Source organism: Mesocricetus auratus, unplaced genomic scaffold, assembly GCF_017639785.1.
Source record: "Mesocricetus auratus isolate SY011 unplaced genomic scaffold, BCM_Maur_2.0 Super-Scaffold_4256, whole genome shotgun sequence".
Lineage (NCBI taxonomy): Eukaryota > Metazoa > Chordata > Mammalia > Rodentia > Cricetidae > Mesocricetus > Mesocricetus auratus.
Genome location: NW_024429182.1, coordinates 112,516,860 through 112,530,623, shown reverse-complemented (window position 1 = coordinate 112,530,623; position 13,764 = coordinate 112,516,860). Strand labels below are relative to the sequence as shown.

General features: G+C 44.9%; 1 protein-coding gene across 1 annotated transcript in view; it reads left to right on the top strand.

Moving 5' to 3' along the window:
• Ctxnd1 (cortexin domain containing 1) overlaps positions 1–13,764 on the top strand; it is a 52,996-nt gene that overhangs the window by 15,027 nt on the left and 24,205 nt on the right. Inside the window, exon 2 of the mRNA XM_040729015.1 lies at positions 8,611–8,699. The gene's annotated coding sequence lies outside the window, so the exon portion shown is untranslated. The remainder of the gene's footprint in view (positions 1–8,610; positions 8,700–13,764) is intronic.

Here is a 13,764-nt window from a genome sequence, read left to right as displayed (position 1 = left end):
AACACATGGGAACAGGTGAAGGGTAGAAAATAGCATTAGACACTGGCATGCCTCTGAACAGAAACTGTGAATCAGGATCTATTGATAAGTTGCTGAGCATACAACAGCAAAAAAAATGTGTTCCTAAAACAGTTGACTAGCAGAAAGCCAGGGTTCAACTCCTCCTTACCATCAAATACCCTTGAAACCTTGCTACATGTGAACTCAGTGTGCAAAAGTAGTCTTGAACTAGATAAATATGTGCTATAAATCAACATGAAGTGCAACCCCAATTCAACTTCTCCACACCCCCATCCCCCAAATACTGTAGATCCTCAAGGATTTGCAGATAGGAGCCCAGAGTCTGAATGCTGGCACAATGACTGTGGCTCTCATCAGTTGCAGCCATTGCGCGTAAGTTCTGGGAATTTGCTGAAATAAGGAACCACGTGACCATACTATTCCAGTGTGTGGCTCCTCAGACTTTAGAAGAGGTTCCTTCGAGTAAGGAGGTTGGATCTTAAGCTCCACTACCCTGATAGTAAAATGTACCTCTGTAGTGGAATCCAGAAAGGAAGGCTTCAGAAGGGAAGGGGAAACATAGTCAGGCCTGCAGACTCTAGCTGGAAATGAGCATGGACAGTGCAGACACAGAGACTAATATGATAAGGGTTCCAGTATGCTCAGGACCGTGGAGTAGAGCAGTGAGCGGGAGTGGGCTTCACATAGACAGAGTCAGATGCTGGAGAGCCCAGGACGATGCTCTGCGAAGAAAGTTGCTGGTAATGCTGCCACTGGAGATACTTTGTGTGGTGGTGGACACAGGATAGAGACGTGGGTAGTAAGAGACCAGAGAGGGAACCCAGGAACAGAGGACCCTGAGCTCAGGTGAGACCTGGAACAGGAAAGCTGAGTAGGGCAGATCCAGAAGGCGGAGCTCAGGGCCTGAGGCAGAGGTGATAAGGGTAAGTGAGAGATGAAGGAGGTCCCTTGGCAACGTTCCCTGGCATCACTGTCTGTTCAGGGTACCAACTCATGGCTTGGCAGACAAGAAAGATGTGCTCACTCATTTAGGAAATGCTTATTGTGAAACAGCTAAATTGGAACTCTCAGAACCTATAAGAGGAGTCAAAGTAGTGTTCTATAAAGGGCCAAGATGGAAATACTTCAGAACTTGTCAGCCCTTTGGTCTTTCACAGTTACTCAGCAGCTGAAAGAGCAGTCAGAGATGACTCTGGGTCAAGATGTATGGCTGTACCCAACCAACTATGAACACAGAAATGAAATTTTGTAATATCCATACATTTCATGGCTTTCAGTTTTTTAATGGTGTCTAACCATTTTAAAATGCAGAAGTGAGTGGACTGTTAACCAGATTTGTCCATGGGCTACCAGCCATCCCCTATTACCATGTTTTGGGAATCCCCATTGCAGAGGACATGATCTAAGTGACTCCCTGCTCTCCAGGGAGCAACCCTCAAGGAGCTCTCCATGCTACACCATTTAACATGCCTGCTGTTATGTGACATGTTGAGTAACAGTCTGAACCTGTGGAATTCTGGACAACTCCCAGGCAAAAGTGGCCCACTTCCTGAGTGCACAGTGCTGTGTTCACTCTGAGCCAAGTATGAAGCTACGATCCTGATAAACAACAGCCTAGCTTGCTCCGCCTCAGGAGCACATTACTGTGTGTCCCATTTTTCAGAAGAGCAAGCTGAGGTTCGAAGGCGATAAGGGATGTGTTTCTGAGTGCCTGGTTGTCAATGACAGGGCCACACATGATGCTGAGGAGAGGAAATGGGACCATTATGTCGCAGTGAGAAGGCAGGGAAGGGTCCTTGTCTTGACCACACACTGAGGACTTTGTGGTGCCAGGACAATATCCAGGAGCACCCCAGTGAAGACCTTCAGCTGTTGAGCCTCCTCAGGAGAGAGGCCAGGCTGAAAATGGAAATTGGGACTTGATTTCCCCTGAAGCTTTCCACAGTCTTGTTAGGCCGCTCCCAGCATGCTGTCTGCCCCAGTCAGTCAAACCCACAACTAGGTTATACAAATGAGTGTGATTTAGGGTAAGTTTCTTGTGTGATGCTGAAGCAAGGAGGCCAGCATCCTGACCAGTAACCACAACAGGACACTACAGTTTTTGGGCTCAGGGTACCCCTCCCCTGTACACTTCCTAAAGTTTGCCTTAAGTGGTGCTTTGCATACTTAGAGGAAGAAACTTGTTCCCTGCTACACCCACCTCCTGGGTCTTGGGAACCTCCCAGGTCCTTGCTAGCACCCAATGGGGTAAGGAGGCCCACACACTGGCTCTCTGTCTGTTTAGCTGAACTCAAAGGGGTACCTTGTACCTATCTGGCCCAGCCAGTTCAAGAGTTTTTTTCTTTGCTCCAGTTGAAATCCAAGATCAGCTGAGAACAGAGGGAGAGCCCTGGCTGAATAGCACAGAGAGATTAGGCAATCTATCTGAAGTCACACAGCCACCAAATGGCAGAGCCATTACTCAAACCCTGAGGATCGGTCCCAGCCTAAGACTCTCAATGTCTCACTGCTGCTCCCTCTTGGACCATGGCTAAAAGGACCATAGCAGGTGTGTGCTCAGAAGTGGCCAGAGCAAAGGTACACTGTGGAATACTGAGTAGCATCCCTGGCTGTATGTGATACAGGAACATCTTGACATTGGGGATTTTCCAAAGCATCACAGGGTGGAATGCTAGTGTTTATTTTTCCATAGTGTGAATAAACCACAGCTCCATCTCCCTCTATCCCTGACTCTGATCCTGCTCTGATTCTCTGCACCCTTGACTCAACTGTCTCACTGAATTCATGCATTTCTTAGATTAAGACAATGCATGAGTAATTTGTTTTCAAAGTTTCATCTTAAATGCTCCCATCTCAGGGGAGCAGCCTCCAAAATGCCAGCTTTCCATAATCCATATATGTGTCCCCAAAGCCTCCCCACATGAGGTATACAAGTGCACTCTAATGAGGTGACTATTTTCTTTATTTCTTGGCTTCTACCTCACACCCTGCATACAAGGACCCTCTCCCCCATTACACCACAGCTGATATTGAGAATGGTCTGCCTCATGACTCAGGGTCACTCAGCTTGTCCCCAGCAAAGACCACCCCTGTTCTGAAGATGCATTCCCTCTGTTGATGGGAATGGAGGAAATACCAAGGAGCTGTGGTGGTGATTTGATTCCTGGCCACTCCTCAGAAGCCATGGACAAGTCCTGTGGGTTCTCAAGGGTCACTGGTGTCCAGTGTGGGGGTGGACTGTCTGTCGCAGCAAACATTTCTACAGATGCAATGAAACATGTTTTATAGACGCACACAGCCTCTGTGACTGCTGCTTTCAAAGGACCATTAATTTCAGGGAGATTAATCACTCTCGAGACAGCCAAGCTGGTGGCTTGCAACTCCCTACAGCTGATGTGAGTCATTGTGCAGGTTGTGGATTTGAGACATTTCCCCCAGAATCTTCACCTCCATCACCTCATCTGAGCTGGTGCAGTTTGGTCCTTACCACCTCCATGTAGCCCCAGCTCTAAGATCACTTTGAGCAGGGTGATTGTGCCTTATAGGACTTGGTCCTTGTGAGATGTCCCCTTGTCAGAGTAGAGCAGTGGCCATGCTGTGAGTAAAACACCATTGACAATGAGGTGGCATCATTGCTTGGAGGATCGGGATATCTTGGATACCTACAACCTGATTGGAAGACTGGGCATCTACAGAAGGAAACAGTGAAAACAAAAACACAAACTGTAGATTTATATTGTTTCCTTCAGACACCACCTCATTCTTTCAGTTCAGTAGCTTGCTTTTATTATTTTTTTCCTGCTGAGCATGCCTGTGTTTTAAACACTTTAGATCTGCGTTCTCTTTTATTCTTCTCAGAGATCCAGAGATTCAGTGGGAAATTATTATCCCATTGTGAAGGTAAGGAGACTGAGACTTGGCATTGCATGCCTGGAGTAAGGCCACATTGCTGGCAGTCAAGCAACCAGCCAGAGCTGAGATTTTACACCACAGGACATGTCTGCAAGGGCCTGGTTTCCAGCCTCCCTTGCAAAGATCTTTGGGGTTTAAACTGTGGTGGTGAGACGTTACTGCTGAATGTCTCTGGCTATCTTTAGGTAGCATTGTTGGGGACGGGGGGTGTTACTTGGGGCCTCTATGCTTGAGGTGTCTGTGTGGATCTGAAGGGTTTTTATGAAAGGAAATCTTGGTCAAATGCTGTTATATCATGCTGCCAAGAGGACACTCACTGCCCAACCCTGCCATCCAACTCAGTTTCTTGGTTTGAAGAAGAAAGCTGATTTTTAACATAAAAAAATCCATCATGGTCAAGTATGGTGGCTCACACCTGTCATCCCAGCACTCAGAAGGCTGAGACAGGAGGATTACAAGTAAGATTCCAGACTGGGCTGCTGTAAGCGTTTCGTCGGGATGGGTCAGGACAGGATGGAACAGGAGTGGGTCAGGTATTCTGGCACTCGGGAGTCACAGAATACCTAGTGTTACACAGCTCAGGTGGAAAGGTATCCTGGAGCTCGGGAGCCAAGGATACTGAGTGTTACACAGCTCAGGTAGAAAGGTATCCTGGAGCTCGGGAGCCAAGGACCACCACAGGTTGCAGTAAGCTTGGCAGCTTACAGCCTTGCCTCAGAGAAAGGCTTCTCCGGTGTATCAGCTCCGCTCCGGCAGGACAGGGTCTTCCAGCTGGGGATGTTCGCCTAGTGTAGCAGTTTTGCTCCGCAGGAGGTTTCTCGGGCGAAGTTGCTACAGTTCAGCTCTGCTCCTGGAGAGCCGAGAGCGGAGAGCAGGGAGCCGGGCGGGAGCAGAGTGTAACAACTCCGCTCTGCCAAGGAAGGTTTCCGGGCAAGTGTTACAGCGCTGCTCGCTCTGCTCTGCTCTGCTCTGCCCAGGGTCGCCTCTGCTCGCTCTGCTCTGCTCTGCCCAGGGTCGCCTTTGCTCTGTCGCAGCCGCAAAGAAGATCTTCACCCGAAGCTCATCCAAAGGTGTTTATTGGAAGACAGCTGGACCAGCCAAGCTGAACATACACAGGGTTTATATAGGGGTTCCTGGGGTTGGGGAAGTTTTTCCAGGGTAGGGATTGGTCCGATTTCAGTGCTGAGCTCAGATTGGCTAGAGCTCTGCTCCGGGATTGGTTACTTTTTACACAGGATTAGGGTCAGATTTGGCTCTGGTTTCAGGGCCAAAGTGTGTTTCTTTCTCTGGTCCTTTTTAGCCTTTTGGCTCCAATTTTAGGGCCAGGGTACATTTCTTTCACTGACTCTGATTCCAGGGACAAAGTGTGTTCCTTTGGCACTGGTTTTAGGGTCAGGGTACATTTCTTTGGTTCTGGTTGCAGGGCCAAAGTGTGTTTCTTTGGCTCTGCTCAGGGTGTGTTTCTTTGACTGGTCCCTTTTCCCTACAGCTGCCAAGTGAGACAGCCTCAAGAAGAAAAATCAATTGAGAGCTCCTTGCCAGGGTTTAGCAATGCAAATTGTAAATAATCACATAAAGGGCAGCAGATTAAATGGCAATCAGATTAGAAATGAAAATCCAATTTCCTGAAGATGCTTTTGGCCACTGGTTTAACATATTTGGAGACTGCCAAGACCGTGAACAATCCCTCTGAGACTCAAGGGAAGACAGCCACGGGAGTCAGGGTTATCCCTGTGTTCATGGTAACTCCCATCTCTGCAATTCCTTGCTGCCCTGCCTGGTTCTCAGCCCCCTGTCTTTCCTGCCTTCAGTGCTCTCCATAGTCGGGGTCCACCCTATTCTGGCAGCCATGCTTCTGCCCCCCCATCCATCCATCTTCTTTTCCAGTCACAACTGGAGCTGATCCCCACGGCTCTGGCCCATCCTGACCCCAGAAGCTCCATGCCACCCAAAGCACATGAGATCTCCACAGTTCTTTTGAAGCCTTGTGAATGAATAATCACAAGAACCCACTGTTTGTTCATGCTTGATGACACCATGAATGGAAATCCTTTTCCAAAATATCGATTATGGACAAACGGCAGCAGCTGCTGTTCTCAGTGTACATACAGTTTTTCTGGGTGCTAAGATAACATTACAAAAGTTAATGTGCCCTTTATCATTACGTAGTGTTAAGTACAGGTCTTGCAGGGAGGGGAAGAGAATGCGACAGAAGGCATGCAGGGGGAAAAAAGCCACAGGGATAGTCAGAGATCAACAAACAAAATGTGATGATGCAGCAGAAAAACAACCCTGGCAGTCAGGCTTTCTCCCGAGAACCAATCTTCCAAACTCCCTTATTTTGCTTATCACAGAACAATGTATAGAACTTGGCTCATAAATCTCTCCCATGGTGTTCACCATCTTCATGCTCTTAAGGAGGTGGCTTGCATTCCGGAAGGGAACTCTGGCAGGGGAAGTTAAATGTAACAGGGCAAAGCAAAATATGCAAAGGGAATGGGGAGAGGTCAGAAGACTGTCTCCCAATCTTTCTTATTAGTCAGATGGGACGGAGAGTGTCAAGATGCAGAAAAGAAACTGGGAACAGTGAGTCATTTGGCCAGTGGGACTGCTGGAAAGAGACCTTAAAGACCCCCGCCCCCAATACAAACAAGGAGCAAGAGGAAGAAGCAGAGGTAGGAAGATACTAGAAAAGTTCTAACTGTTTCAGAATCAAGCAATGCCTTTTAGCAACCCACCCATCAAAGGAGAGAATAATTGAGGGCAGAAAACAGTTGGAGCTTATGGGTTACAGTTAAGTCGTTTACAACTTCAAATGAGGACTTGAAAAAAGAGAAAAGGTCAAAAATCAATAATGAAAGTTTCCAACTCAGCAAGGCAGAAAAAGAAAAGTAAATTAAACTCAAAGAAAATCAAAGGTGGGAGATAAAATAACGACAAGAGCTAAAGCAATGAAACAGAAAGCAAACAACGGAGAGCTGCTGGTGCGGGGTCTAGAAAAGTTATAAGCTGGTACAAGAGAAGGGAGGAGGGTGTGGACTGCCGGTATCAGGGAGGCAAAGGAGGCATCACTGTAGATTTGACCAATATCTTAAAATAGCAAGAGGGTTGTGTGAATGACTCCACAGCACTAAGTTTAATTGTTTAGAAAAAAGTGGACACATTTCATAAAATACTGAAAGCAATAGTTATTTAGAATGACTGCAATCCAAGTCTATCACAGGGCCTGGGGTCAGCCACCAGACATAAAAGAGACAAGGGCTCAGGTTCTACAGCACGCAACAGCTGCTGGGAATCCACTTCAGCCAAGGAGCGGACAGCAAGGCCTGAGTTGCCATAGCCAATGGCTTAAGCAATGGAAGTCTACAGGGCAAAATTCAGACAGACTAAAACTGCATCCAGAACCCACATGGGCACAGGTCATAAGCACCCAAGGACACCTTCCCTGGCTGTCACAAGACACCAAGTTATCATTCTTTCCTGTCCTCGTTGTCAGACCTCAAGTAGGCAGACCATCTTCAAGGCTTCACTTGTTGTCTCTGTGCGTGATTAAATGACTCAATTTTGACACAGTCTTGTTTCCAAGGACACAATGGAAGTATCAAAGCTTAATTTTTGAAAATCTTAAATTACAACTCTCACACAAGTATAGATTGAGCAACTGACAATGATTGATTTAGTTCATTAATGAGAAAACTAGCAAGATTGTAAAGCTGGTGCTGTGTGCTGTTATATGACACATGGAGACTGACAGCTAATCTCAAACTCAATAGTATTAAGAACAACTGTTGGGATTGATTAGATGTAAGGTAGAGCTAACAGAAATGGGATTAGTGCCCCTTCAAAGACTAGTTTTAGTCTGTCATCACAACTACTTGGGATGCTGAGGCAGAGGAGGATCACAAGTTAAAGGCCTGCCTGAACTGGAAAGCAAGAGCAAGGTCAGCCCAGGCAGTTTAGCAAGACCCTGTTTAAAAATGAGTTTAAAAGAAAAGGTCTGGAGAGATTTCTCGGTGGTTGGGAGCTCTGGCTGTTCTTCCAGAGGACCTGGGCTCAATACTGTCATCCTCAAGAGGCTCAAAACTGTCTGTGGCTTCAGTCCCAGGTGCCCTCTTTTGTCTCCCACAGGCATTGCATGCACGCGGTAGCCAGACATATAGGCAGATAAAACACACATACACATACATAAATTAAATTATTTTTATTAATTAAAGTTTATTTATTTTACATCCTGGTTGCAGTTTCTCCTCCTTCTTCTCCTCCCATTCCCTCCCTCCACTCCCGTCTACACTCCTCCTCCACTTCTGTTCAGAAAGTGGCAGACCTCCTATGGATATCAATAAAACATGGCATATCAAGTTTCAGTACGACTAAGCACCCACGCTCCCCTTGTATTAAGGTTAGGCAAGGCATCTTAGTGTAAGGAACAGGTTTCCAAAATCTAGCATTAGAGACAGCCCCAGCTCCCACTGTTAGGAGTCCCACAAGTAGACCAAGCTACTTAACTGTGATATATATGTATGTATATATGGCCTAGGCCAGTTCCATGCAGGCTCCCTAGTTGTCTGTTTAGACTCTGTGAGATCCTGTGAGTTCAAGTTAGTTGTTTCTGTGGGTTTTCTTGTGATGTTCTTGACCCCTTTGGTTCCTACAATCCCTCTTCCCTCTCTTCAACAGGATTCCCAGAGCTATGCCCAATACTTGGCTGTCGATCTTTGCATCTGATTCCCTGAGTTGTTGGATGAAGCCTCTCTGATGAAATTGTGGTAGGCACTAATCTATGAGCATAGCATGATATTGTTAAGCATAATTACATTGACATTTTATTTTTCCAGTCATGTTTGGTTCTATCCTAGGTCTCTGGGCCATCCAGCCTCTGGGACCTGACACTCCAGGCAGTGTCAGGGGTGGGCTCACTTTTGTGGCATAGGTCTCAGGCTATACCATTCCTTGGTTGGCCACTCACACAATCTCTGTACCACCCTTAACCTAGCATGTCCCATAGGCAGGGCAGAATGTAGGTCAAAGGCTATATGGCTGGGTTGGTATCCCACCCTCTCCCTCCACTTGCTTGGCCAAAGGAGATGGTAAGTTCAGGCTACATTTCCACTATTGCTGGGAGTCTAAGCTGGATTCATCCTTGTAGATCCCTGAGAGTTTCTCATGCACCAGGTTTTTACCTGAATCCAAAATGCCCCCCCAATAAGATGTCTTTTCCATTGCTCTTCTCGTCCATCCATGCCCCCAGTCCAACCTCTCATGGTCTCATCACCCTGTCTGCCTCAAGTCTATGCAGGAGATCTCTTCTACTTCCCCTTCCCAGGGAAACCCATGCATCCCTGTCCTCCTTTGGCCCTCCTTGTTACCTAGCCTCTCTGGTAACATGGTTATCCTTTACTCTACAGCTAATAACCACTTAAGAGTGAGTACATACCATATTTGTATTTCTGGGTCTGGGTTACCTCACCTAGGATGATTTTTCTAGTTCCATTCATTTGCCTGCAAATTTCACAATGCCATTTTTTGAACAGCCGAGTAATACTCCATTGTGCAAATGGATCAAATTTTCTTTATTCATTCTTTAGTTGAGGAACATCTAGGTTGTTTACAGGTTCTGGATATTATGAATATTGCTGCTATGAACATATATGCCACTCTTGGGCATATACCTTAAGGATGCTCAATCATTCCATAAGGACACTTGTTCAACTATGTTCAGAACTGGGTCCAGGTAGATCGATTCCCAATTTTCTGAGAAACTGCCATATTGATTTCCAAAGTGGCTATACAATTTGCATTCCTACCAGCAGTGGAGGAGTGTTCATCTTACTCCACATCCTCTCCAGCATAAGCTGTCATTAGAGTTTTTGATCTTAGTCATTCTGACAAGTGTAAGATGGAACCTTAGAGTCATTTTGATTTGCATTTCCCTGATGGCTATGGATGTTGAACATCTTTTAAAGTGTTTCTTGGCCACTTGAGGCTCTCCTGTTGAGATTTCTCTGTTTAGACTGTGTGTGTGTGTGTGTGTGTGTGTGTGTGTGTGTGTGTGTGTGTAATGAAACAAAAACATGTATTTGCACAATGGTGCTAATCCTCATTTTTTGTTTTTCTATTTAAATTAGAAACAAGCTTGTTTTACATGTCAATTCCAGTTCCCTCTCATCCTCTCCTCCTCTGCCCTCCACCGACCCCCTATCCCATCCACTTTCTACTCCCCATGGAAGGTGAGGCCTTTCATGGGGGATCTTCAAAGTCTTTCATATCATCTGTAGCAGGGCCTAGGCCCTCTCCCATGTGTCTAGGCTGACAGAGTGTCCCTCTATGTGGAATGGGTCCCAAAGTCCATTCATGTACTAGGGATAAATACTGATGCACTACCAGAGGCCCCATAGATTGCCCAGACCTCCAAACTGACATCCACATTCAGGGGGTCTGGTTTGGTCCTATGCTGGTTTCCCAGTTATCAATCTGTGGTCCATGAGCTCCCCCTTGTTCAGGTCAGCTGTTTCTGTGTTATACCCCATTTTTAATTCAATTATTTCTTTTTTTATGTCTAGTTTCTTGAGTTCTTTACGTTTTGGAAATCAGTCCTTTGTTGGATGTGGGGTTGGAGAAGATCTTTTCCCCTTCTGTAGGCTGCCCTTTTGTTCTATTGATAGTGTCCTTTGCCCTAGAAACTTTTCAATTTCATGAGGTCCCATTTATTAATTGTCCTTAAGTGCCTGTGCTATATTGGAAGTTGTCTCCTATGCCAATGTGTTCAAGATTATTTCCCACTTTCTCTTCTGTCGGGTTCAGGATAACTGGACTTACATTGAGGTTTTTGATCCACTTGGACTTGAGTTTTGTGTATGATAATAGATATAGATCTATTTGCATTCTTCTACATTTGACATCCAATTATGCCAGTACCATTTGCTGAACATGCTTTCTTTTTTTTTCCATTGTATAATTTTGGCTTCTTTGTCAAAAATCAGGTGTCCATAGGTGTGAGGATTTGTTTCTGGGTCTTTGATTCCATTCCATTGATCCACCTGTCTGTTTTTATGCCAATACTATGCTGTTTCTATTACTATAGCTCTGTAGTAGACCTTGAAGTCAGCGATGGTGATACCTCTGGAAGTTCTTTTATTTTGCAGGATTGTTTTAGCTATTCTCTTTTTTCTCCATGTGGAGTTGACTATTGTTCTTTCAATGTAAATAATTGTGTTGGGATTTTAATGCAGATTGTGTTAAATCTGTATATTGCTTTTGGAAAGATGGCCATTTTTACTACCTTAATCCTATTGATCTATGAGCATGGGAGATCTTTCCATATTTTGATATAGTCCAGTGGAATGGCTCTTACTACCTTTTTGTTGTTGTTGTTGCTGCTGTTGTTGTTTTTAGAGACAAGGTTTCCATGTGTAGCTTTGGAGGCTGTCATGGAACTTGATCTGTAGACCAAGCTGGCCTCAAACTCATAGAGACCCACCTGTCTCTGCCTCCCAAGTGCTGGGACTAAACACATGTGTCACCACCACCCATCTAAAAGCTCTTATCTGTGTTGCATAGGCCCTAGTTTCAGTCCCCAGAAAGCAAAGACAGACAGATAGACAGAAAGAAAGAGAAAGAGAGAAAAGGAGTCCCAGAAAGCTTCGTTTCCCTTTTCCTTACACAATCTCACAGCAAAAATCGCTGCCTATGAACAACAGGTCCTCCTCAGACAACAAAACTATCTTTTTCCAACCTCCAGAACAGGAAGCAATACATGGTGGTTGCTTATACACCACCCATGATGCTGTTTTTCTAGTAACCCAAATTGACCAAGTCAGTGGTCAACAAAAAGTACAGAAAGTGAATCTGTACAAATGCTGAGAGGAAAGCCAATAAGGTCTGCAATTTATATTGCTACTGTGTTACTGCCCCAAGGTTAGTAAAAATCAGACAAAATTCTTTGTGTTGTTATCAGGCAATAACCATGTGATGCCTATCAGCATTCTCCAAGTTACCTCTGCCCCTTAGAGCTATGTAATATTCTAATCAATAATAAATAGCAAGTTAAACAAAGAAACAGGACAGAAAATCAAATGACCTCAAAGCCACTAGTCACAGCTGCACCTCAATAGACACAGGAAGACCTGTAGGGACCCTTTGGTTCCATCAAAAGCTTGGACACTTTTTCTCAACAGAAGTGTGTGAGCATGTGCTTGTGTCTGTGACATTTAGGAGGTTATGAATATTTAAGAAATAGGAACTGAAAGTCCTCGTGCTTGCTAATGGAGGCGACACCCACATCAAGAGAGGCTTTTAGCGACACTCATCAGGTCTGCCAGCCCAGCAGGTTACAATCTGCAATTACTTCCCTGCAGATATGGAAACAGAATTGATTTTGTCTTATGTAATCCTACTGATGCTAGAGGTCTGGAAAGACATTTTGGAAATGAGTCAAGAGATTCAGGGTCTATTCAGGAAATAACTCTCATGCCTAAAAGTTCAAGTCCTTAAAACAATTCTAAATATGATCATGCATTTCTGTTTCAGCATGCTTAGACTGGATTAAGAAGGTTGACCTCCCAAAATGACATAGAGTTCTTAAAATATCCACTTTCACTTATGTCAAACTAAAGTTCTATATCTATGTCATCAGTGTTTTCCTACTATGTGGAGGTTTATACTCAAGACAAAATATTGCCCTTTAAATTCCAAATAAAGGAATGGATGTTTTTACAACCACGAGTTATCATAATAATATCTAGATCACAGTTTCTTCATTCTGTGGGACAGTGGATGTTTCCAAACTGTCACCCCATTGTGGCTGCCCTGGCTTGCATATTGATACTTCTCAAGCTTGCCAGGGAAGGAATACTTACTGTTTTCACTAATTTCCCACCAGTTGTGGATTTATATATGGTTAATTTCTGTTACCAGACCCAACAGACACTATGTGTAACCCACACAATACTAATCTATGCCATGTTCAAAGAGAATGCCCCTACCTTATAGTTAGATGTCACTACAATAGTGGACTTCTTTAAAAGTTTCTAGATCTCTCCTGTGTTTACCTCAATGTGAACCTGTTGCAAGAGATCAAGGAAAGATCAGGCAGAAGATATAGAAGTCCTAAAACCCTATCCATCACAATATGGGAGACTTGGAGATTGAAGGAGGAGACAAAGAGAGAAGGTATTAGACAACACAATCTCCTTTCTCAGCTTCATTCTGGTCCATACTAGGGGCTTTCAAAATACCCAGGTTCACATGAATAGTTCACGGGCATAAAACCAGGACTCACTGAGCACAGCACAGAGGATGCTGCAGGACTCTGGGCATGCCCAAACCATAGTTAGCATGTACAAGAAGAATGGAATGGAGGTGATGAGTCAAACACACCTGAACTCATGTGTTTGGTTCCATCTGCCCATGCCTAGTACTCAGGGCACCCTGATATCTCATACAGTCATCCTGGAACATGTGATGGGTAGACAGCAAAGCTACAGTGTTAGGACAAAGAGAGAGCCTTAGCCTTAGTGAGGGCTTAGAAACAGGGGCAAATGTTCCACTTCTCCCAACATGCCAGATGGACCAGGCACATGCAAGAGTCACCCTATCAGGGAACAGAAGCCAGTATGGGTCCAGAACACTCTGTGTGGATCTCAAAATACTCATCTCCACAGCACAGAGGCATAATGACCCTCCATATACCCACACATCAACTGCAGCAGAGGTAAGGAAGGGAGGCGGGACTCAGAACACCTGAAAAATGGAGCACTAAACTCATTCTGGGTAAAAAGTTAAAATAAAAACAGTCAGGTGACCATTTAATCTGAAAAGAGAGTTTTCATTGTG